Below are 27,196 nucleotides of genomic sequence, written 5' to 3'. Positions count from 1 at the left end.
CACAAATCTAAAAATCATATGTCTGTGTTTTCACAGATGTGGAATATTAAATCAGCACATGCAAATATCCCCATGACGTACACATTCGTCCTTTCAGGGGACAGAAAAAATGCTAGATGACTTCTCATATTGGTCATAATTAAACAACACATCATGCATAATGAATTTTTCAGACCAATGAACAGAGTAAAATACTCACGTGTGTGGGGTATTAGTAAATACATTCAAATAACAAATGCATCTGACAAAAACAATGAGGAGTCCGGTGGCACATTAAAGACTAACAGATTCATTTGGGCATAAGCTTTTGTGGGTAAAAAACCCACTTCTTCAGATGACTCCATGCAACTGAAGAAGTGGGGTTTTTTACCCACGAAAGCTTATCTGTTAGTCTTTAAGGTGCCACCGGACTCCTCGTTGTTTTTGTGGATACAGACGAACACAGCTACCCCTCTGATAAATGCACCTGAGAAAGTTGAGAAATGCTTGTGGATATTCCATAGATTGATTATTCATTGTGCATTATTTGCTCAGTTCTACTACGCTCTTTGATCTATTGAGGCCAAACACTACTTTTCTCCTGTCAGTTCCTTCAGTGAGTTCCTTCAGTTCCTTCAGTTTACAGCAACTGAGGATCTGGCCCAATAACGCATGCTGGCTTTCTAAAGGGGATTTGCTGGATTAGCTGCATCCTAAACGTGGGGATAGTTTTAAATTTGTGCATGAATTGCCGGTGCTTGTTCGGGGGCTGATCCTGAGCAGTGCTGAGCAAAACCTTCCCATCCTTACCCCGCCCTGCTCAGCATCCTTCAAGATTAGGCCCATTACTCACAAATGAACTGCATTATTTACAGGTATTTATATCCATCTTCTTATATTGCTAGTACAAACCTGCAGAACAAAACAACTGCACAACTTTCATTTATTTATTCTGCCCTTATTTAATATGAGTACATACTACGGTAACCTTTGTCACTCACTTTCATGCTTATATTGATTCTATATTAGTCAATCTGTGTCGATTTTATTGTAGCCATTGTCTCACATTATACTACACTCTCTCTAGAAATCAGTCGAAATCTGAATTGTTCGTCCACCTGTGATTAGGGACTTTGGATAACATGGGACATAGATCCAACCGTCTTGACTTGTGACAAAACCAAAACCAGACTGAGTTTTGCAAATCAAATCCACCCACCAGTTTTGCCTCATCTCTGTTTAAAATATACACCAGCCTAAACCTAGACCATTTATCTGAATGAAGCCAAATTTATGGAGGGAGGAATGGAACAAACGAAATGGGAATCAGTTTCGACCTGGTCTTGGTTTTGTACATTTTCAACAAAGCCCAATGTTACCTTGGTTATAGGAGACAAGTCTTTTAATAAATAGTCAGAACTCAAAGCACAAATGGTTTCGTTCAAGCTCCACATTTCATCATGGTGATATCTTTCTAATGTAAAGACATTTATGGCCATGCACCAAAATGGGAAAAGGCAGCTGCTGCCCAAATTTGGTTCCTGTTGTGATAGGAATCTCACTCTCTGTAATGATGAATTATTGTTTGTCTCGGTGATGCTAAATGACTCACAACAAATTGCGTCCTGCATTTTGTTACTTCTGCTCTGTGCTTTGGCCTCACTTCTACTGCCCAGATAAAAAAAATGGTTTATTATGTTAGTTTCGTACGGTATTAGCTCTGTGAATAAGGAAAGGAGGCTGGCAATCCTTTTCTTACATCATAAAATGTTACTGAAACTAATGGAGGAGTACAGATGTAACAGAGGGCAAAACAGGGAAAGCACCAGGGTTCAGTGGACTGAACACTGGACTGGGATTCAGAAGACCTGGGTTATTTTCCTGGCTCTGCCACTGACTGGCTGGGTGACCTTGAGCAACTCATGTCACCATTCTGTGCCTCAGTTCCCCCATTTGTAAAAGAGGGATAATTATACAAACCTGCTTTGTGAAATGCTTAGAACTGCTAATGAAAAGCACCTTGTGAGAACTGGGTATTAATCATAATAATAATGTTATTTATCCTATGTTTTATATCACCAAATAACATTAAAAAATCTACTTGCTCCCCCTCCAAAAAAAAAAAACCCCAAAAAACCCACAAAAAGAGAAAATGACAAGGTGGAACATGACTTATCCCTATATTCCTTAGCAGGGATTTTCAAAGCTGCCTCAGGGACTGGAGACTCCATTTCCATTAAAATTAACAAGAATTGGATGTCCAAATCTCAGCCCCTACTGGTAGACATCTGCTAATTCAAAAGTCCCATTGCAAACATTATCACTCAGGAACTTTTGTAGATTGGGTAGAAATAATACCTGGCTTTTATGTAGCACTTTTGACCCACCGATCTCAAAGCACTTTACAAAGGTGGCCCGTATCATCACACCCGTTTTTCAGATGGGGAAACTGAGGCACGGGGAGGGGAAGTAACTTGCTCAAGGTCACCCAGCAGGTTTTTTAAAGAACCCAGGTCTGATGAGTTGTATGCCTGTGCTCTATCCACTAGGCTGTCAACATTTGTTCACCTCATTAAAGAAGTTCACTTAAACTTGACTTGCCCCCCCCCCCCGCCCCGTTTTGGCTTGCTTGCCACAAGTGTTGCAGAAAACAAGCCTGACTAGTGTGAACACAATTTGAAAGCCACTTTTAAGCTCAAATATATCCCCAAAGCACATATTGAATGGCATAACTGAGGCTACAATCTTGGCGTGGGGTTTTTAGTAAATACCATGTCAGAGGCGAGGGGGGGAAAACAGTAAGTCACAGAAAGGTCACCAAACCATGACGTTTTCACTATATCAACCTACACAAGAGTATAGTGGGGGTACTGAAAAGTGAGGCCTGAGGGAGTGGGGGTTGGAGAGCGAGCCCATCCCACACTTACCCCAGTGGCAACTCCTGTCTTGCAGGGCTGGGCCCAGCTCCTTGCTTTATGGCCTGCCGTACGGGGTCACTGCACTACTTAGGTTTGACCCAGTTAGCACTCTGTAGATGAGACAGAATGGCACATAAGCCAAACCCGAGTTGGCCCTGTGAGCAATGCCACTCAGTTTGGGGGCCTCATTAAATTTGTTTTTACAGCTGCCAAGATTTCATGGACTTAATCCAAATTCACAATTTTCATGACCACTCGAATCCAGGAATCAAAATCATAGCCCTACACATAACTAATCAGCAACACTGGGAACTTCAAATTTGACAGTGGGAATTTTACTTTGAAATGAACAGCATTGATTTACAAAAGTCATCCAAGCTGGGAACGAAAACAACTTTAGTAACTCACCAGCACAAATGCACATTTGGGATATTTCCAATGAACTGTTCATGAATGATCTTGTAGACGAAGCATTATTTGCTGAAGAGATTCACTAAATGAATAACTAAACGTAAGGATGCTATAGCTTGTTCGCAGACAACTTGCACCCATATAAAAAAGCAGAATTTATTTACTACATTGTTACTTGTTACTTATGCTCTCTGGTTTAGAGGTAGGAGATACGGAGATTTTAAGGCCAAAAAGCCCCATTATGATCATCTAGTCTGAAATGCTGCATAACACCGCCTACAGAATTTTCCCCTGTCAATTCCAGCATCAAGCCAAGGTTGAACTGAAGCATATCTCGCAGGAAGACATCCAATCTTGTTTTAAAGACTCCAAGTGATGAAGGCCCAGGATTTTAAAGGAATTTAGGCATTGCTGCGCTCAGCATTCCAACTCCTAACTGATTTAGGAGTCTAAATCTCATTTTCAAAAGGGATTTAGGCACATTAGGCTCCTAAAAGCCGAAATCCCTTTTGACAATGAGACTTTGGCCCTGGAATCAGTTAGGCATTGCAACGTTGAGCGCAGCAACGGTCTAAACACCGTACCTTTAAAAATCTGAGTTGAAGAAGATTAAAATTTCATGACAATAATTATGCTCCCTGTAATTTCAAAGGAAAATATAGCTGTAGTCCACAAAAGCACTTAAGCACGTGCTTAACTTTAGGCATGTGAGTAATTCTGTTGTCTCGGGACCGACACACTTGCTTACAGTGAAGCACTTTGTCAAGTACTTTTAGTGGATCGAGGCTTGTATATATACTGAAATATCAAAGGATAAGCAACGCTCATCGCTGACAAACTCAGGGAGATGTTTTAAAATCCAGCCTCTGAGATTTCTTACTTCTCCCAGGAGCACACAGTTTTCTCTTACGAGTTTTTGAACATCACTGGAAAGAAATGTTTATCCAAACGTGAGAGGAAGCTGGGTTGCTGTATTTGGTGGCATATGGCCTGCACATCAGCTGAGTGAAAAGCATGTCACACGTCTGCTTTTTGGCTCTGGCCTGGGAGCCAAGCTGCTTCATGCTACTAGCAACACGAGTAATGTTGAAGGCTCTGCTGAATAAAAACCAGCCTCTTTAGTGGCTTGCCCTGCACAAAGGACAGAACCATCTCATCTCAAGCACTGAGCATTGCTCAGAGCCCGAGCCGCAAAGTTATATTTTAAAGGCTCACTTCAATAGTCAGGGCCAGGTAATCACCAAATGTGACCTGTCTGTGTGATCCAAACTCCTCCCTTGCCTTTGCACACAAATGAAGGATTTTTTGGTCAGCAAGCAGGTGCCCACACAGATTTTGTGTGCACATGTTTGGAGCCTGCTTTGCATAGGCAGCCTTCCGTGTCTGCCTACCCATTTCATCTGGGCAAAAAAGATGGTTTTAAATGCTTTCTTCACCTCAAGCTTTCTCTCCAATCTTAATCCCTGTTTTTCCTCACCAAACACACTGGAAGTGAGAGCAGTGGTAGCACCATTAGTATTTTCGATTTTCTATCTGATCGTGCGCTGAATCTTAACTGATCTGAATCTTGAAATCTCCGGCCCCGATCCTGCATTGTGATCTCCTTGGGCAGACAGCTGCAAACACACAGTGTCTTACTGAAGGCTTAAAAAAGATCAGGGACCTTTCCCTTTTTATACCCTGAGGATCAAGGCAAAAGATAAAAAAGATGCAGGACCAGATAGTGACTAATTACAAAAACAGATCCCACCCATGCAACGTCCAAAATTTAATTAATGTAATTAGTAACATCTTTCCAGCCTCAATTTTTCTTTGTCCATGTCTGGTGCCAATTGAAACAAACAGTGAATCCAAAAGTCTCTTCCCCCAAAATGCTATTTGTCAGTTGTACGGAACTTTATAATCAGAATTTCATTAACCTCTTCAGATTTCCAATTCACAAAATTATGCAGATGGTAACAAATGTGCATGTGTCACGTATACAGTTTCGAATCATGCCACCCATTCCTGAAATCTTGCCAATATCCCCTCGGCATTTCTCAGAGTGAACACATAAACGTAAAATACAGTGTGTGTTAGCAGGAGGGAAATAAACCCAGAACAAATGACACAGCTTTCAAATGTAACCAGGAAAACAAAAATATCTCTTCCAATTGCCCATTTTTTCAGAGTGATGTATGGTGATACTGCTGTTCCCTGATAGGTTAACTAAACCTATCAAAAAATTGAGACAGACACAGACTGAGTCCAACAGGCTCTTGTTACAGCTTCCTTCGCTAGGGAAGCTTGATTTACAGTATAGCAGGTCAGTGGTTAAACAGTGAGTCACATATCACTAACCCACTACGCTCCGCATGTGTTTGCTTTTTATATATTTGTGCCATAGCATAATCAGAGCTTTCAATACTGAAAACATGCAGCCCCCTTTGTTAAAGCTTTCAAATTTGAAAAGTCAGCAGTGGGAGGTTAAACATAAAATCACTCGGCCTTATTCTTTTCATGCAGTGGAGCAAAAAAAAGCTTTCCGCTACCAGGAGGAATCTAGCTTTTCAAGCACGAAGAGCAGAGCCAATCCAAGGAATTTTTAAACAATGGGTTGACAATTGCTAATCACAAGAGGTGCAGAAATGTCATGACTTCAAATAAAGGCATTAAACTGTATTTTTCCATTTACCTCGCTTGCAAAGGGAGTATGAACTGCACTATCACATTGATTAGTTTACTCTAGATTATTAGCTAAAATTGGATGCCTCAAACAAGTTCAGCCCCAAGGTATTCAGAAGGTATTAAGGGAATAGGTGGCTTGCCCCAACTATTTGGATGAAATTGGGTTCACTTGTGACTTCTCCATGTGTAGATAAAGAACTGGAAATCCCAGTGTTCACATGAAAAATTTACCTCCATTATCAGGTATCCATCCATCAGGCATGTACCATGCTTATATTCTGTGTCTAATTATGGGTCCCACTGACCTGATCCGAGAAGTAACATTTTGGAATTTAAAGATGGTGACCATTCTAAATCAACACTGCAGTGTTCAAGAAGCACTGATTGTATCCACAGCAGTTTGTTTCCTCCTGCAGTGAGCTATGATTCAAAAGGATTCTCGACCTGTTCCACGGTTGGGACCATTTCTTAACACAAATTGTCTCACATACCACCTGGCTTCCATTCCCTAATTGCATGGGCCTCCCTGCCGTCCCATTAGAAGTGAGATAAGTATAACTTCTTTGCAGCAGCTACAGTAATAGCTTACATAAAAAGGAATGTTAGGGAAGAGTTTAATGCATTTTAACCATCTTTAATGCAGTTTAGCAGCTGGAGAAAAGGAGGACGCGCCAGCATCATGTGACCATCCAGTTCTTCACAGACTACCAGCAAGAGGACCATAGACCCAGTCCCAGGGACTAGCCACTGGATACCCAACATGACAAGGGAGTGGTGGGGAACTGTTAGGCCACTGCTCCTCCTCTCCAGAAGACAGGTAAATATAATGCGATACTCTGGGTGGGTCATTGGCAGTGCTGACTGATAAACCTTTCTGGGGTCCCACCCCCAGATGGGGACAGAGAGCCCCAACCTGTAAGTATGTGTTACATAAGGCGAAGTGGGAACCTCTGTAGCATGAAGAGGGTGACAAGCAAGTGGTTTTCTAGGAAGGAAGGCATTATGGATCTCCACACTCCAAGCAAACTTGCAAAGATTGCTTGGTTGCTCACCCCTATGAACAGAATCTGCATGGTCCGGTATATGTGACCCACAGGGTTCGCTCAGACCTAGCTTGTTTTCTGAGATATATATGTGTGTTTTTTTTTTGGCTAACATGGACATTTAGAGCAATGTTGCGTACTATTCCGTATTCTGACTGAAGCTGAGACTTGGGGTTTGGTTACCATGGTTAATTCCAATGAACGTATGAGAGGTAGCCATGTGTCCGTACCTGCTGGTCACACTGTTTATCTGCCTAGGGCAACAAACGGTAAGTTCTAGGCAACAGATCTTTTTTATGGCTGGGCTAATCTTAGTACTTTTTATCTAGCTGCTTTAGAAGTGCCTAAGTAGCTTCAGTACGCTTGCAGGGAAACTTAGAAAGAGGTGGTGGGCAGACAAGGGCAGTGAGTTGTGCTCACAGCTCTACGTGTTTGATGTGCAATGTACACATACTTCGTGTTATCATTTTAAAAATTTGGTGTTTTAAAATGTATTCCGTAGTGTTCATGTACATCCCGGCTAAGCTTCAGCTGGAAAACTGCTTCTCTAAACACCAGCTGAAGGAGGAAATTTCAGTTCATGGGAACTTTACTTTTAACTCGAGAACGGAAACAGACGAAAATGCCACTTGAAAAAGAACTCTCAAAAGACTTGCAGAGTGATGTCGTCTTCTGTACATTGTAATTTAATAACCAGCGGTGGCTAGCCTCCCAGATCCAGCTGAGAGGGTCTTTCAAGAGATGGGGTGATGGTGCCAAAAACATTAAGCCGGTGCTGTCACATATCAAGTATCTACACCTCTTGCTGGGAAACAATAAAGGCTACTATTGCTCTGACAATGCCAGAAGGAAAGGCTTTCAAACTGTCTAGACTGCAGAATGTATGAAATGTTTGACAGTGAGGAATATGTGTTTGTAACATTTCCTGATCAAAACTTTGAAAAGAAAACTGAAACCATATTAGCAAAACACTTAAGCACCACTATAAGTTGAAAGAAGTGCATTTAAAGGAGTAATAGACCTTATCCAGCTATTTACGAGTCTGCTGCTTAGTCATGTATCGCTTTCTATTTTCTAAAAGACATCTAAACAGATTAAACTTGAATTTCTACAATACTGTAGGCACCTTTTCTTCCGGATGATGGATTGTCTAGGGTTTCCTTGCTGTAGTTCAGAGAGGATTTTTTGCACTGGAGATAATGGGCAGACATTGTAAAGAAAATCAGAGTATAGTTCCAGACTGAAAAAGGGCCCTGTGAAAATGCCATGGTATGTCTGTTGACGCTTGTGACAGACGTATGTTTTAATTGCTCTGAGCCCTTCAGGACTAGGACAACAATAGGTGGAGGCCATTCCATCTTCTTCAGCATTGACAGAACTGTTTACTACATTCTAGAGCAGGGGTGGGCAAACTTTTTGGCCCAAGGGCCACATCTGGGTGGGGAAATTGCATGCAGGGCCATGAATGTAGGGCTGGGGCAGAGGGTTGGGGTGTGGGAGGTGGTGCGGTGTGCAGGAAGGGGCTCAGGGCAAGGGTTGGGGCAGAGGAGGGATGCATGGTGTACGAGGGGACTCAGGGCAGGGGGCTGGGGTGCAGGAGGGGGTGCAGAGTGCATAGGGGGCTCAGGGCAGGGGTGCATAGTGCAGGAGAGGACTCAGGGCAGGGGTTGGGAGCTCAGGGCAGGGGGTTGGGGTGCAGGAGGGGTGCAGGGTGCAGCAGGGGGCTGAGGCTCAGGGCAGGGGGTTGGGGTGCAGGAGGAGTGCAACAAGGGGCTCAAGGCAGGGAGTTGGGGTACAAGGTGCAGGAAGGGTTCGGGGTGTGGGCTCCAGCCCGGCGCCGCTTACCTGGAACGGCTCCCAGGTGGCAGCAGCATGCGGTGGGGCTCAGGCAGGTTCCCTGCCTACCCTGGCTCCCGGAAGCGGCCGGCACCACATCCCTGTGGCCCCTGGGGGAGAGAGGAGCAGAGGGCTCCACGTGCTGCCCTCGCATGCGGATACCTCCCCCGAAGCTCTCATTGGCCGCCGTTCCCCATTCCTGGCCAATGGGAGCTGAAGGGGCGGGGGGTGCCTGAAGGCGAGGGCAGCGCACAGAGCCCTCTGCCCCTCCTGCCCCCCAGAGGCTGCAGGGATGTGGTGCTGGCCGCTTCTGGGAGCGGCGCGGGGCCCGTGGTGCCGCAGGGGTGGCGATCCTGCGGGCTGTAGTTTGCCCACCCCTGTTCTAGAGAGAAAAGGTGGGTGAGGTAATAGCTTTTATTGGACCAATTTCTGTTGGGGAGAGAGACAAGCTTTTGAGCAACACAGAGCTCTTCTTCGGGTCTGGGAAAGGTACTAGGCACGTTGCCTTTCCCAGACCTGAAGAAGAGCTCTGTGTAGTTCAAAAGCGTGTCTCTCTCCCCAGCAGAAGTTGGTCCAATACAAGATATTACCTCCCCCACCTTGTCTTTCTAATATCCTGGAAACAATATGGCTACAACAACACCACATGCTAAATTCCAATCAGTTATACCGGTGCAGGCACATTTAAGGCAATGCAGTTGTGTTATTTAGTGTCTAACCTGGCCTGCAGATGACAATGTGAGTGAAGGAAAGAACACACCTCTACTTTCAGAGTCCAGGTTAGGTTTACAAGGCTGTCAGCTGGATAAGGAAAACAAAATATGGTTTTCCTTGTAAACTGAGTAGATTTGATATGAGATCGAGTCCCAATAAACCTAGAGTATCAAAATACCATTTTTACAGTCACTTGTCAGAACAGAACAGTTTTAGTTTTATGAAAAGCATAATATTTATAAGGTCACATTTTCTTAAAACACCCCCTGCTTTGCTACCACTGGCACAGAAGAGTTGGAAAATTTAGAGTGAGCATCTTTGATCGCACTCTTGGGTCGTGTTAATTAGAGCATTGTAATCTTTATTTGGGAGCTTTTAATACAAACGGTCGCATCTTCAGCCTGTGTGTTTAGAATACGGAGAAACATCTAATTGCAGCATTGCCCAATGTAGTGTAGCTGACATTTCAACAATGTTTGCCCATTGGACCAGGCATTTGTATCAATGCAAACTTGAAGCCGTTTGCTATTTTCAAGTCATGCGTGACTATTACACGAACAGCTTAACAAAGATGTGGAATAGAATTCCTTCAGATTTACAATGTTCTGTGGGTAGCAGGGCGGAGGGTAGTCTGGGTCTGCTCCTGCCATGCATTTACACAAAAGACTTAACTTTAGAAACAACTGAACATCAGCCCACTTATGAGCATGAAGATTTTGTAATCCAAAGCTCTGCCAATTGAGAGCTCTGCTGCAGAGTTCAGAAGGTCTAGCAGAGTTTAGGAAATCTACTGATTAAACAAGGAGGATGGCAAGGCAGGACTCTTGGGTTCTGTTCCCAGAGGCTCCTCCACTGTCTTGTTCTATGAACTTACATAAGTATTTGCTGCCTGGTATATTATGTATGTAGCCCCTGTGGCCTGAAGCCTGAGAGAGAAGGGAGTTCCATGCACTCACTGGTAGGTGAAATGGGGGACAAGCAGCCAAGAGCTGCTTAAGAACTGCAAATGGGCAGGAGCTCCACTAACAATGGAGCTCTCTGCCAGCATCTGTTGGAGAGCAAGGAGAGTTAGGAACCATTAGGAAAGGGATTGATAATAAGATGGAAAATACCATAATGTACTATATAAATTCATAGTATACCCACACCTTGAATACTGTGCAGTTCTGGTCACCCTATCGCAAATATATATATATTAGAACTGGAAAAAGTACTGAGAAGGGCAACAAAAATGATGATGGGTCTGGAACAGCTTCCGTATGAGGAGAGATTAATAAGGGAGGGAGTGTTCAGCTTGGAAAAGAGACGACTAAGAAGGGATATGTTGGGGGTCTATAAAATCACCAGGATCCTAGAAGTCCATTTGCGACGGAAAAACATAGAATTTGCGTTTTTACAGAGAATCTTTAGTTTTTGCATTGTCTGAAAAAATAAAAACATATACAGTAGAACCCAACTTATCTGAGCCTCCATTATCCGGCTCTCCAAATATTTGGTATATGTAAGAAATATAAATTGCAATTCTATTAATTTTATTTTATTATAATGATCGAGGACACTGGCAGGCTTCGAACTTGCGTAAAAATTGTAAAATATCAATAAAAGATTGTGTTCAACTGATACCGATACATATTGTGGCTAGGGCAACTAAAGTTCAGTGTTTCATTTTAATGTGAAAAAATGTGGATTTTTATAGGCATGATTTAAAACAAACATAAGGAAGTACTTCTTTGCACAATGTACAGTCAACCTGTGGGACTCATTGCCAGGGGATGTAGTAAAGGCCCAGTGTAGAACTGGGTTGAAAAAATAATTAGATAAATCTCATGGAGGATAGGTTCATCAATGGCAATTAGCCAAGATGGTCAAAGAAGCAATCCCATGCTCTGGAGGTCTTAAACCTGTGACTGCCAGAAGCTGGGACTTGATGACAGGGAATGGATCACACAGTAAATGCCCTGTTCTGTTCATTCCCTCTGAAGCACCTGGCACTGGCCATGCTTTTGGAAGCCAGGGCACTGGGCTAGATGGACCATTGATCTCACCCAGTATGGCCATGCTTATGTTCCTAGTAGAGTTGGCTGAATGGGCCAGACTTCATTTTCATTTGTTTTATGCACTAGTTTGGGGCATTTCGGTTAAAATTCAGTTGAGTTTTGCATTTGCGGGCAATAAAGTGCAGTTGACCTTGTTGGGACATACAAGAACAAAACATTAACAAGGAATGTTGGTCAAGAGTGGTGTCAGGCCCAGGTGGGCCAGGGAGCCTGGATAGCATAATGTGGGGGAGAATAAGTGTGTTGTGTGTTGAGTCTTAAGTGTTGCATGTTGCTGGGATTGCCTTTGTAATGGTGAGGACTCTGTCAAAAGTGTGAGCTACCACCAGGGCCGGCTCTAGGTTTTTTGCCACCCTGAGCAAAAAATTTGCCACCCCAAGCTCCGAGAGCACAACTGTCCAAGCAAAAAAAAAAAAAAAGGGTGGCCGGAAGGCCGCCCCTGGAATTGTGCCGCCAAGCTTGCTTTGCTGGTGCCTAGAGCTGGTCCTGGCAACCACGGATCCCTTCCTCAGCGCTGAGAGTGGCAGCTGGGTGACAGTAGATGCTGTACAGCAGCAGCTCCAAGATGATGGAGGCACAGAGTGGCTGCCACAGGGGTGATAGATGGCTCAGAACAGCAACAGCAGCGGTGCCTTCAGGGGGATGGATGGCACAGAGCAGCGGCAGAGCTAGGCACCTTGGGCTGAAATCACAGTGAGAGCTGCAGCCTTGAAACTTTACCAGCAATGACATCTGAAATCAGTCCGTCTGGGTCAGGTAATAGAGCCCCCAGTGTAGCCCTGTTAGCCCTGACCTGCGAGAATCCCTGGACTTCTCCAGCCCTGGACAACAAACAGTGAGTGGAGGAGGGAAATGGCCAGAACACGACCACTCACAATGGCTAGAGGAGGACTGAGGCTGAGACTACTGTTAAGACATATTGCGGGGTGCGGGGGGGAGAGGGTGTCTTACTGCGTACAATTTGTTAACTGCTAGTTTTCCCAAATTCGATTCAATTGCCTTCCTCTTTTTTTTCCCACTGCCTATGCCAATAAAGTTCTCTTTGTTGGAACTTCTGGACTCAGTGCTTGTGAGTGGAGAAGAATTGACCATTGTCACAGTCAGGGTAGTGTATATAGTTGCCCAGGTTTCTGGGTGGGGGTTCATACTGGTGTTAATTGTCATTAAGAAAACCTATAGAAAATTGAGCCCACCCCTTTTTGCTGCCAACAACACCTGGCAGAAGGGTTACATATAACTCAGCGCTGGACAATGATGTTCAAAATGGTTGCTCAAACAAAAATGGAACACATTTGAATCAATTAGCATTGCTTCTCTTCTCATGATCCTTCATGCTACTCAAGGAGAAATGCTCAACATTTTCTGCATTCAGAGATTTTAAGGTCAAAGGATACCATTTGAGCATGACTCCAACTGATTTCAGTGGAACTTCCCACAGGACTAAGGTGAGCAAGATTTGGTCTGAGATGACATATAGATAGACTTGGAAGGATTAAATTTTGATCAGTAATTGTCAGTCAACGTCAATTTCACAGTACACACACAAACTGAAGAAAAAGTATTTCCATCAATAATAATTGAAATGTACAGCTAGTCAAAGTAAGAAAAATGCTGCTTCACAGTTTGATTTAAGGAAATTTACTCTGTATATTTTGACATGCGATGTTGACAATTTGTTTTTTAATGTTTATAAAGTGTGACAAAGTTCCTGCTCTACCTTGGTGGGTCTTGCGCTTATTGGCGGATTTGCTCACCTTGGAGCTTCATGCCAGCCCTCAGCTTGGCCGTTTTTCTGAACCCACAGTCCAGGTCGACTCCTCCTGTGTCTGACCAGGAGTTGGGAGGATTTGGGGGGAACCTGGGCCCGCCCTCTACTCCAGGTTCCAGCCCAGGGCCCTGTGGAATGCAGCTGTCTAGAGTGCCTCCTGGAACAGCTGTGCGACAGCTACAACTCCCTGGGCTACTTCCCCATGGCCTCCTCCCAACCCCTTCTTTATCCTCACCATAGGACCTTCCTCCTGGTGTCTGATAATGCTTGTACTCCTCAGTCCTCCAACAGTATGCTTTCTCACTCTCAGCTCCTAGTGCCTCTTGCTCCCAGCTCCTCACACACGCACACCACAAACTGAAGTGAGCTCCTTTTTAAAACCCAGGTGCCCTGATTAGCCTGCCTTAATTGATTCTAGCAGCTTCTGGATTGGCTGCAGGTGTTCTAATCAGCCTGTCTTAATTGTCTCCAGTCGGTTCCTGATTGTTCTGGAACCTTCCCTGTTACCTTACCCAGGGAAAAGGGACCTACTTAGCCTGGGACTAATATATCTGCCTTCTATTACTCTCCTGGCCCGACCCTGTCATATAAGCTTTAACTTTTTGAATCTCAACATCTACTGACATCAAATAATTTTTGTCTGATGCCATCCCGCCCCATAATTTCCCACAAATGGGAAATATAAAATTAATAAAAAATGCTTAGAACTATCGTTTTACACACACTTAAAGATAAACATCGATATTATCCATCAAAAATGTTAAAAAAATAAAAATTGAATTCTGCCAAGCTTACATATAGAGCAATTGGGATCTAGATACCAGTGAAAGAGGAGCTGTATTGTTCCAACTCAGGACAGAGTCGTGTGTCTGAAGACGTTAAATCACATGTACAAATTCTCCTGAAGATCACCGAGAGAAGGAAATTGTCTCATATAGAAGACCGGGGGAGTGAAGGTTTGGGGGAAAGGTGATCATTGTGTTGCCAGATTATTGCTAAGGGTGGGGTTGACGGGTTACGTGTGCTCTGGTCTCCATCTCTTAATAAATTAGCTATGATAATGACCTTGAGATTTACACTTAGAATACTTATTTTAAGAGTTCCCTTTGTATATACAAATAATATCCTGTGAGCATACATTCAACCTGTGTAGCCTTGTTTAATAATGCAGCAAGTGCTCTTGTTAGTTCTGTATTAATTCCTTTTAATTAATCCTTGGATTTGTGTGTATACAATGTATCCATTTCTTTAGATGTATTCAAAACATATAGAAGAGCCTCCAGGTGAAATCCTGGCTCCATTGAAATCAATGGGAGTTTTGCCATTGACTTGAGCAGAACCAGGATTTCACCCTCTATCTCCAGATCTATGCACCCTTCACAGTACTTAAAAATGCAATTATCATCATTTATAGCTCTGTCAGTCTCACCTAACCCTCCTTTCTCCACTAACAACAGCCTGGCAAAAAAACAGGCAATGAAAAATGTTGCTTTTATTATTATCCTTTTACATTTTCATTTAAAAAGCCCTCCTTCCCTGTACGTCCAAAGGTAGCCCCAGTGAGGTCCCTGAATTTAATTTAATTTATATTAATTTATTTAGTTGATATTGATAACAGCCAGGGAGCATGCACAGTAGACCACGGGACTACTACACAAGATTAAGGAGAAAACCACCCTTCAGCATGACCTGTAGATATAGCATTGTATGTTCAGGGCACATGTTAGGACATAGAGAAAGTTCTATCTATTCACCTAATATGTCAACCTGATTTATCTATCATTTATATACATGTGCACAGTTAGAGTGTGAGGAGAACATAATGGCAAGAAGTATGACCCAAGTATTTTCTGAAGGGAGGCCTTATAAGCAGATCTGCAAATGCATTGTGTAAGGTACTCAAATGTGAAATCTACAGAACCATCAAAATCCACCTGGAACACTTTCAGGGATTGTTTTGTTTGTTTTCTTGTCTTCATATGACACTCAGAGTAACAGTCGTGTTAGTCTCTATGCGCAAAAAGAAAAGGAGTACTTGTGGCACCTTAGAGACTAACCAATTTATCTGAGCATAAGCTTTCATGAGCTACAGCTCACTTCATCGGATGCATACTGTGGAAAATACAGAAGATGTTTTTATACACACAGACCATGAAAAAAATGGGTGTTTATCACTACAAAAGGTTTCTCTCCCCCCACCCCACTCTCCTGCTGGTAATAGCTTATCTAAAGTGATCACTCTTCTTACAATGTGTATGATAATCAAGGTGGGCCATTTCCAGCACAAATCCAGGGTTTAACAAGAACGTCTGAGGAACAGTGGGCGGGGGAAAGGAATAAACAAGGGGAAATAAGTTACTTTTTATAATGAATCAACCATTCCCAGTCTCTATTCAAGCCTAAGTTAATTGTATCCAATTTGCAAATTAATTCCAATTCAGCAGTCTCTTGTTGGAGTCTGTTTTTGAAGTGTGATGGCTAGTGGCGTTCTGTTATTTTCTTTGTTAGGCCTGTCCTATAGTAGGTGACTTCCCAGAAAGAAAATAACAGAACGCCACTAGCCGTCACCTTCAGCCCCCAACTAAAACCCCTCCAACGCATTATCAAGGATCTACAACCTATCCTGAAGGACGACCCAACACTCTCACAAATCTTGGGAAACAGGCCAGTCCTTGCCTACAGACAGCCCCCCAACCTGAAGCGAATACTGACCAGCAACCACACACCACACAACAGAACCACTAACCCAGGAACCTATCCTTGCAACAAAGCCCGTTGCCAGCTGTGCCCACATATCTATTCAGGGGACACCATCACAGGGCCAATAACATCAGCCACACTATGAGAGGCTCGTTCACCTGCACATCTACCAATGTGATATATGCCATCCTGTGCCAGCAATGCCCCTCTGCCATATACATTGGTCAAACTGGACAGTCTCTATGTAAAAGAATAAATGGACACAAATCAGATGTCAAGAATTATAACATTCATAAACCAGTCGGAGAACACTTCAATCTCTCTGGTCACTCAATTTCTGATCTCAAAGTGACTATCCTTCAAAAAAAAAACTTCGAAAACAGACTCCAACGAGAGACTGCTGAATTGGAATTAATTTGCAAATTGGATACAATTAACTTAGGCTTGAATAGAGACTGGGAATGGTTGATTCATTATAAAAAGTAACCTATTTCCCCTTGTTTATTCCTTTCCCCCGCCCACTGTTCCTCAGACGTTCTTGTTAAACCCTGGATTTGTGCTGGAAATGGCCCACCTTGATTATCATACACATTGTAAGGAGAGTGATCACTTTAGATAAGCTATTACCAGCAGGAGAGTGGGGTGGGGGGAGAGAAAACCTTTTGTAGTGATAAACACCCATTTTTTTCATGGTCTGTGTGTATAAAACATCTTCTGTATTTTCCACAGTATGCATCTGATGAAGTGAGCTGTAGCTCATGAAAGCTTATGCTCAAATAAATTGGTTAGTCTCTAAGGTGCCACAAGTACTCCTTTTCTTTATATGACACTCAGTAATCTTTAGTCTGCAAATGGTGATCTGGCCCAGCAATGTCCACTTTGAAATGTGATTATTATTATTATTAATGCTTATTGTGCACTGGCATCGTGCATGAAAAATGAATTTGTGCATTTTAATATCTACAAGATTCTGATCACATTATAATTCACAAATCTGGACAGAGAAAAATCCTTTTTCTGGTTCATGTTGATTAAACAATGTATTTGGAACAAAGCAGGAGGATGTATCCATGCCGGATGATGGTGTCAGTGGAACAGGAAGTTTACCATCTGTAACAAAGGAGAATGTGCGGCAGCAGCTATTAAAATTAAATATTTTCAAATCAACAGGCCCAGCTAACTTATACCTAAGGGTATATCCAGTGATGAGCTGCCAAAATCTTAACAACGGGTTCCCTCCTCACCCAACGAGGGGGTCATTGCCCATCCCCGTCCCCCGGGACTCCTGCCCTATCCAACTCCCTGCATTCCTTGACGCCCCCCAGAACCCCTGCCCCATCCACCCCCCTCCCCTGTCCCCTGACTGCCCCCAGAACCGGGCAGGAGGGTCTCGTGGGCCACCATAGTGGGTGCCCACCCCACCCCTAAGAGCCAGAGGCACCTGCCGGGGGGGCAAGATCGGGAGTCCCGGCGGTGCTTACCTAGGGCAGTTCCCAGGAAGCATCCGGCAGGTCCCTCTGGCTCCTAGGGACAGGGGAGCGTAGCTGGGGGGGAGCAGGGGGAGCAGCTGCTCCCCCTCTCTGATCATATCAAAAGTGGCACCTTAGGCTCCGGGGCTGGAGCACCCACGGGCTGCTCCCCGCCCTGCGCCCGGCCCCAGCTCACCTCCGCTCCGCCTCCGCCTCCTCCCCTGAACGCACCACCCCGCTCTGCTTCTCTGCGCCCTTCCCCCTTGCCGGCTTCCCGCGAATCAGCTGTTCGGCAGAAAGCCGGGGAGGGCTGAGAAGCAGGCAGCGGCTTCCTACTCAGGCCAAGGGTGGCAGAGGCGAGCTGGGATGGGGAGCGGTTCCCCTGTGTGCCCCCCCCCGGGTTACCTGCTGCGGCGCGGGTGGCCCTCCTCCCGCCCCCCCTCCCCAGCTCACCTCCGCCTCCCTAGTCCTGAGCCTGAAGCACCCGGGGAGTCGGTGCCTAAGGCGCCACTTTGGGCCGGTTAAATTTAGAAGCCCTTTTAGAACCGGTTCTCCCTCGCAGAACAACCGGTTCTAAAAGGGCTTCTAAGTTTAACAACTGGTTCTAGCGAACCGGTGCGAACCGGCTCCAGCTCACCACTGGGTATATCTATAATGCAGTGTAAACCCAGAGTTAGTGGGACTCAAGTCAGCTGAGCCATGTTAGAAACTCTGAGCTTGCACATCTAAGTTGTATTTTAACCCTATTTTAAGGCTTTTCTAACCTGTGCTTGAACGTAGGGCTCTGGTGTCCACACTGCTGTGCAGAGACCCACGTCAAAGTAACCTTATCCCAGAGTTCCTAGCATTCCCCCCCTGCCCCGAAATGTGGCTGTGCTAGCCCATGGACCATAGGGCACTGTGGGGAAAGTTTACTGCCCACACTGCATGTGACCAGCTCGCTTTGCAGAAGCCTTGATCAGTTCACTCTCCATTGCAGATCCAGGAGGCTCTCTGACAGCGTGCTTGCAGATCGGTGATCAGAAATGAATGGCTTAATGCTGACCTGAGTTGCAACTATTCGCAAAATGGAGGGAGAGTGGTTTCCATGTTCAATAAAGTGGATTGCACTTTGGGATAGAGAGGACTAAGGAAGTTGTGCCATGGAATTGTGGATATTTCCAGCTGACTCACAGGACCCGACTCAAGCAGGGCTTTGTCTGCACTGCAAAGTAATAGGGCTCAGACCCTGGGTTCCAACTCCCAGCTTAACTTGAACTCAGCCCCTTGAACTCAGGGTCCTGGGAACCTGGGTCAGTACAATTGCAATGTAGATGCAAGGCAGGTTAGGCTTGACCCTGATCTCAAGCACAGGCTTACACTGCAGTGTAGACATACCCTTTAAGGATCTAGATGAGTTCATTGAACCACTAATGTTAATTTTTAACAAATCTTGGAAATCTGGGGAAATTCCAAATGATTAGAGGACTGCAAATATTCTGATATTTAAAAGGGGTAAATGAGATGACCCAGGGAACTATAGACTGGTTAGTCTGACATCAATGCTGGGTAAAATAATGGAATGATTCAATTCAGGACTCTATTAACAAAGAATTAGAGACTAAAAGTATAATTAATGCCAGCTGGCATGGTTTCATAGCAGTTAAGTCTTGTCAAACAAACATGTTGTCTAATTTAGGTTTTCAACTCCATTGGTAAAATAATAATGCATGGATTTTTATGAAATTTGGCAGCTATGGCAAGCTCCCTAACCTAACCCAAAATATATGTTTGGAGATTTCTAGCTCTTAAAACTCATGAAGTAGACAAGACTACGGGTTGGTTGATAAAGAAACTGTGTTGATAGAATAAACTTGGATTTTTCCAAGGCATGTTTGAGGAGCAGGCCCTATGCTTATTGCATAATAAATTTTTAAGCAGCGCTTAAACTCCAGGACATAGGTTAGGTAGGATCACCTCTGATGTAATAAGAGGTATAGGGCAGACTTGGACTTATAAATACAGAGCAAGGAATCCATTCCAACCACAGTCAAAATATAGAGAGATATTCATGAGCTAGAATCTAGGAAGCAGGTGGATGAGGATGGTTGGATGTTAGTGCTACTTTACATGCTGATTATGTATGATTACATGCATTTTATGGAATGAACAGGGCACACTTCGGGCTTGTCTACCCTGGGTCTCTAACAAAGGTTTGCAAGGTTCATAGGCACAACCATGCTCCAACTGTCCATCTGGCAGCATGCTGATTCTTGCTTACCTGTGACCCATCATGTCCAGCCCCAGTTTGAGGCTCCACCCCAGCTGTCCTACTGAATGCAATGCTTTTTATAAAAAAGGGAACACTTTTAAGATGGCAGATAATTCAGACCAATGAGCCTAATATGCCACAGTTCTCCAGGGCAGTGATATAAAATGCTACCATTTGGATCTGGTAGGATGGCACAGTCACTTTGCACTGGTGGAAGTGACTGCACAAGTTGCAGGGCATTGGCGAAGCAGACACTTTATACATTGTTCATTAATGGTTTTGATTTTGTGAAAATATTTTTGTATAGATTTTATTTGGGGTCTTATGACCATAGCACACCTTTTGAATAGTAAACTTGCTTTCTGTAACCGCCATAGCCAACTCACTGACAAAGAATGTCACTGGAAAATTCACCCCCCAAAAGTAGAGAGAGGTCTTGATGGACGCAGCCCGTATTTTGCAGGAGTCTTGCTCATGAAATGATCAAGAAAAGTATGACTGCAAGACACTTTGATCAGCAGAGAATATTGCTTTAAGCTCAATAGTTATAAGAAACCAGAAATCTTTTTTTAGTCCAGTTGGTCGGGCTGGGGCGGGTGGGGGTAGCACTTTACTTTGATACTCTTTTCCAAAATGTCAAGTAGCAAATTATCAAATTTTTCTGGCATTAGTGACTTTGGTTCATGGAATGACCATCCAAGACCAACTCTTAGAAAAACTATGGAACACAGTGAAATATGCATTTAGTGATTAATAGACTCATTGTCATATGCAATTGGTTTCCATTCTGCCATGCTTTTGAGGAGGAATGTTTAGATCTGCTGTACACGTTTTGATTAAAGTATTAAAAAAAGATGTGGAATTGCTGCAACCCAAACTTGCATGAAAATCACTGTGTTTACTAGAAGAGCCTGAAGTTACATGGTATTTGGATATATATATATATATATATATATATATATATAGATTTGCTTAATTGTTCATTGAAAAAGATGCTGTTATACTAGCAATCCTGGCATCCTCTTTCTCTGTTCATTGTGGCATTGCTTTAATTTCACAACTCAGTAGTTCAGGCATCACTGGAATTCTTTTAAAGGACTGAATAATTGATCTATAATAATTAAAGGATACACAGAGCCAGATAAGAACAATAGCATGATACTAGTTAATACAAGAGTCAGCTATAGGGAATGAGACTGGGTGCTTGGCATGCTGTGTAAAATTAATTGTTTCATTATCTTTTACCAGATCAACACGGACACATTCTGAAAGACGCATCTAAGGACAAAAATCATCTGCGGATGAACTTCCCTTTACATACACTAATTATTTGATTCTATAAAGAATAACCTTAGAGGATTGGTCATGGAACTTTATGGATGACAGTCCAAATCCAGCCCATGTCATGATAGCTAAAAGATTAACCTTCTGATGCCCCTTCTGTGGTCTTTGGGATATGAACTGGATGAGCTCTGTCCACACCATCACTATAACACCAATGGTGTATGGGAAAGGAGAACCTCACCCTAGAGGTCTTCTCCCTCCAGGTCAGGACTGAAGCACATTGGCAGAACTTCACAGTCATTGTCTGTGTTATGACCATTCTGGGGATAAATACAAGGGTGGGGCTGGTGTTGAGAAATCTGTTCCTCCAACTTTGTCCTGGTGCCATTCAAAAGCTAACAGAGCCTAGCAGGATGAGACAGCAAGCCAGATTCACCAGCTGGGGCATTCCAAATAAAACGCAAATGCTTGACTTCAATCCTACATCTCTCTCCTCTGGGCAGGTTTATTAATAAACTAGGTGCAAAAAAGGCCCAAAATAACACAGAACACTTGGTAACAGAGACCTTCCCTTCTTTCTGCATATGAGAAGAGGAAGGAACCTTCCTCCCAGCTAGCCCTTTTCTGGCAGCTACGGCAGGACCAATACTAAGGTTTCCCTGTTTCTAAGTCGCTCTTGTCTGCTTCCTCTGCCTAAGCCTTATACCTGGCTTCATGCAGGTCACAAACTCACTCGTAGTCACATGCCCTGTGACTACAGCTGCCAGTTTTAAAGGATCCAAGGGCTGTAACAGGTGCTTCGGGAAAGGCACACGCACCTCAAGCCAAGTATCTGTTACAGAGACAAACAGATGGCATTTAAAAATACACAGAAACTGTGAAGGAGGATGAATGGACAACCTTATTAAAAACAGTTCAATAGAAAGATTAGAGAACTATATATAAATGAATGTGAAATTCCAGAAAGTGTTTCTATGAACTTTTCAAAGGCATGCAAAACTGACAGTGAGCCACTGAGCAATAAGAGCAGAGAGAGATTATAGTGAGGTGCCCAACTCCCCTTTGAAAATCCCAGCCCAGGTACACTTTTCAGCGAATGAAGACACGGCTACATTGTTGGATTGTTACTCCACAGTACTAGTATTTCCACCCGCAAGGGCTGACCCTGGGATGTGCTGAGTGCCCTCAGGCCTTCTCAATTTCAATGATAGTGGCAGGCATGCAGTGTTTCATGTAGAAACCTCACAGGATCAAGCCCTTACAGAGGAAATGGATGGGAATCTGCATATAGACCCAATCCTGTAAGGTGCTGAATCCCTTCTGCATAACTGCCATTGACTTCCATGGGCTAGCTCAACCACTGCTTGGTGCATGTGAAGGTATAAAGGATACCATTCCTCTGGCGACAGAGGCCTGCAGCTGGCTGGCTGATTACCTCACCTCCAGCACTGGACAAAGAGCTGAAACTTATAAAAGAGGGCAGCAGGAAATGGAGGCAGGGACTGTAACTCCTTCTGGAAGTCTGAGGGGCCAGGGGCAGTGCTCTCACTGGACTGCTACAGGAGCCACTGCAGAAAGTAATTGCTCCAGAAACCAATGGACAGAGGGGAGACTGTGTGGACTCCATTGCTGAGGCTCTGAGGTAAGAGAAAGGAAATTTTGGTTACTGGCGTGAGGGACAGACTTGGGGAAGGGACTAGTTGGCCTGCACAGACTTCTGAGGGATGATTCTGCAAGGTTTTGATCTTGTTTGTTAAGAAGGCTTCCATAAAACAAGTAACTGCTGGAAACTGCTTCCTTGGGAGAGCCTGGACAGTATTAACCCTGGGAGTGAGCTGATTCAGGAAGAGTGAGGCCTGGTCTGGTAGAGGAAGGCCACTATACAAGTCACTGGGTAAAAGTCTAGGCCTTGTGGTCTGACTAAATGATCACAACAGTCCCGTCTGGCCTGACTTCCTATGAAAGTTGAGACCATTCAACAACTTGCAGGACTGGATCCCATTAATTTTCCCATATACAGCAGATGGAACTCCACACATATAGATAAATATAGATGGTGCAAACAAGACCGTATGCACTTAAAATAAATAAATGATCAGGCTCAGAAAACACAGGGCCAGATTTTTCAAAGATATTTAAAGATGCAGCTAGGTTAGTAGCAGGATTTTTAAAAGCACCTGGGTGCCCAATCCCCTGAAATTCCACAAGGCACTTATCTGGTAAAAATTTCACCCTCAGTTATGAGTGTTTAAAAGGAAGGAAACTGGTGATCTTTTAACAGACACATTTACATTACACTTGATTGTGGAAGGATTCGGAGGCAAGTCACACACATAACCTCTTGGAGACACGTTTAAGGGATTTGGAAAGAATACACTTGCTGGAGTACATTAGGATGAAAGTCAGCCAGGCCCATCATGGATTCAGGGCGGGTGGGCGCATCGCTAATCTGCTGAGGAGTCTATTATGCTATAATGGCAAATTGGGGAAATTCAGTTGACTTAGCATAGTTACATTTTCAAGAAGCATATGACAAGTTTTAACACCAAAACCTCCCGACCGTAAGTGTTTGCAGCTGATACTAAAATTGCAAGTAGCAAATAAAATTGAAAATGCAATCTGACTGTGAAGGATCAGCATCATTAAGAGAATGGTCCAGCAGATGCCAATGCAACTGAGAGTAGACGAATGCAAAGCTATCAGTATGAAAGCAAGTATCATTTGCTTTTGGAGATGGATGCTATGTCATCTGGATATAGTTTATCAGTTCAGTACTGGGTATTCAGATACTGTGGTCGGGTTGGTTTGTTTTGCTAAAGATCCAGATCAGTTAAAGTGATCGATCACATTTGTTATGTATGCGAACATATGTTGAATTAAATATAAGGCTTCAAGGCAATCAACCTGCAGGGGTCAGGAATAGATTTTCCCCTTTGTACAGCATATCACATCTGGCTCACTCTGTTATGGCTTTTTCCATTCCCTTGAGTCATCAGATATTGATTATTATAATGGAGACATGAGACCTGACCTGATGGGTAAAATAGTCTTAAAATTTAGAGGTCTGATCTCAGTTCGTATCTTATCTGAGTTATATATAATTATCTTATCTTATCTGAGTCTATAATTTTGCATTCCTGTGTATGATATGATCTATGGTTGGACTGTCCATTAAAGAGATCAGAAGCCCAACAAAATATAAAACAACTCATGAAGTCCTGAAACATTTGCCCATGTCTTCACATACTTCACTTCATGCATAGAGAGAGGCATCTCACTATACTTCACATCACTGAGTGTGAAAAAGGATTTTGAAAGGGTGGATCGGCATCTCCCATTTGTGGTCTTAGTTATTTCTCTTAGGGCAAGTCTTTCACCATTCGATTTGATTTTTGTACTGTACCTCTGTGCCTCTTCTATTCACCTATGCTACAACGAAAGCCTCTTCTGTTCATTTCCTTCTCCCTGTTGAGCCCTTGGCTATACGATATATATAAAATTGTTCTTGGGGATTACAAAGATTGCCATCTCAAGCTAACATTTTATACAGATGTTCTTTTTTGTCAAAGTGTAGATGCCTCACTCTTTATTTCATGGAAGCTATTGAAGCATATGGATATGCTTCATATTTCAGATTGAATTTAAATACAGTAAATCAAAAAGATTTGCAGTGGGTTACCTATGTGGAGGCTATTTTACACAGGAGTTGCTGCACTGATGGATTCTGACATGATGTAATATCTCAAGAGCTTTCTTACTTCAAAACCATGCAGTTTGTTCAAATCCAACTTCAGCCCTCTCCTGAGCAATGCACTAGCCCTGTCATCCAGATGGAACAATCTACCATTCACGCTTTGGAGGAAAAATAATGTTACCAAAATGACAATTCTGTCTAAAATGTTATATATTTTTTTAGATATCTGAACCCCTGCCCATTGAGCATAAGCCAGTTGCTGAATCTATGTGGCACAGAATGTGAAGATGTTTTAATATGCTATGTTTGCTCTCTCAATACAGAGGTTTTCTATCCCCAATATGTAGTTTTACAGGGTGGCTTCATCACCTGAACGAATAGCTTATTTGCTTGTATATACATACTGGAATGTAGGTATGCATTGGAGGGTAATTAAAATTATTTTTATTGCATATATTGTATATGCAAGTGGTTGACATAGCAGTGATAAGTCCAGGGTTTTTTAGTTAAATGCTTTTTCCTATCCAGCATTTGGCAATTTCCATAGAGGTCTCTGGTTAAAACTTTTTTTAAAAAAATCTGTGTATGAAAAGAGCATTGTGACACACAAAATAACCTCTTCTGATGACCTTGGTGCAAGCCCTGTGGGATCTCTCCTTGTCTCTTTTGTAGTGGCTTTAAAAACATATAAATTGATATTTAAGATGGCTGATATTTAGGAACATAGGCATTGCCAGAGCAGAGGTCCATCTAGTTCAGCATGCTGTCACCAGCAGTGACTAAAAAAAGGAGGACTTGTGGCACCTTAGAGACTAACCAATTTATTTGAGCATAAGCTTTCGTGAGCTACAGCTCACTTCATCGGATGCATACTGTGGAAAGTGTAGAAGATCTTTTTATACACACAAAGCATGAAAAAATACCTCCTCCCACCCCACTCTCCTGCTGGTAATAGCTTATCTCATACACATTGTAAGGAGAGTGATCACTTTAGATAAGCTATTACCAGCAGGAGAGTGTGGTGGGAGGAGGTATTGTTTCATGGTCTCTGGGTATATAATGTCTTCTGCAGTTTCCACAGTATGCATCCGATGAAGTGAGCTGTAGCTCACGAAAGCTTATGCTCAAACAAATTGGTTAGTCTCTAAGGTGCCACAAGTACTCTTTTCTTTTTGCGAATACAGACTAACACGGCTGTTACTCTGAAACCAGCAGTGACTAGTACTCGATGAAATTTCAGGAATCCCTGATGCCCCTGAACTGTATCGGTAGTTATGGAATAGCCTGCACATACAGAAATCTCCTCACTGACTCCCATGAGTCAGTCTGGTTTACACATAGTGGGCGCTGCTCCTGGTAGTAAGTTGTCTTTTTTGTTTTTCAGGATTGGGTTCTTCATCTGTAACTTTTGGAATGTGTATATGTGGATTTGGGGAAAGTCACACTTTGTACACAGAAATGCATAATAGTATCAATCTTTTTGATGCGACTTTTATAAATATTTGCAAAGGATAATCCTAATCCAGCCACTGATGAGCTCAGTGAGATTTGAACATTCCTCAGTCAAATCTTCCTGCAATATTTTAACTACTCTGGCTTGTTCTGAGCACTCAGACAGGAATGGCTTCCTGCAGTAGTGCTGGGCTGGCTACGCAATGAGCTTTAACTCTGACACATGGGGATAAATTTAGAGTTACAGCCAGGATTTTTCACACTCTAATAAGGTCTTGAAAACACAGCTCTTCTGGATTCATGGGGAATTTCTCCTCAGACACTCACTGACTAAAGACTGGAGCACTAGCCTTCAAATACAAGGTTAAGACGGATACATTGTTACCTGTGATTTGGAATTTAGCATTGATGCATTTTAGAGACCTGGTTGGGGAATTTATTTAAAGATTCCTAACCAATTGTGTGGTAGGTATGTTTCTTCTTCATGATAGGACACCTATTTTGTGTTTAAACTATCATACTCAGTTTTGTATTCAAAGAGGAAACCCCAATTATGACTGATTATAAAGAGATATCAGCAGTTTGGTCTAATACCTATTGCTATGTACGTGATGGGTTTGGCAATTTCCTCATTCAGACCCTTTGATAATTTGACATCAAATGTAATAATATATATGAATATATATTTACTATATATGTACATGCTTATTTGATAAATAATAAAATAAATAAATAATAAAATATACACATTGTACTTCAATGGCTAAATTGTAAAAGGGGTAACAAACCACATTCTATAATTTGCAGAAACAACTTTGTGTATGTAACTTTAAGTACAGAACTTGGATTTCAAAGCCACACGTACCAAAACATAGCATAAGTCAATCTCTAAATGATGGCTAATGATAAAATAGCAGTCTACAGTAGTTTCTTCAACCTTCCACTGATACAGC

The sequence above is a fragment of the Chelonia mydas genome, chromosome 7 (assembly GCF_015237465.2).
Source record: "Chelonia mydas isolate rCheMyd1 chromosome 7, rCheMyd1.pri.v2, whole genome shotgun sequence".
Taxonomy (NCBI): Eukaryota; Metazoa; Chordata; order Testudines; family Cheloniidae; genus Chelonia; species Chelonia mydas.
The sequence above is the reverse complement of the archived record's forward strand: the minus strand, read 5'-3'. Positions refer to the sequence as shown.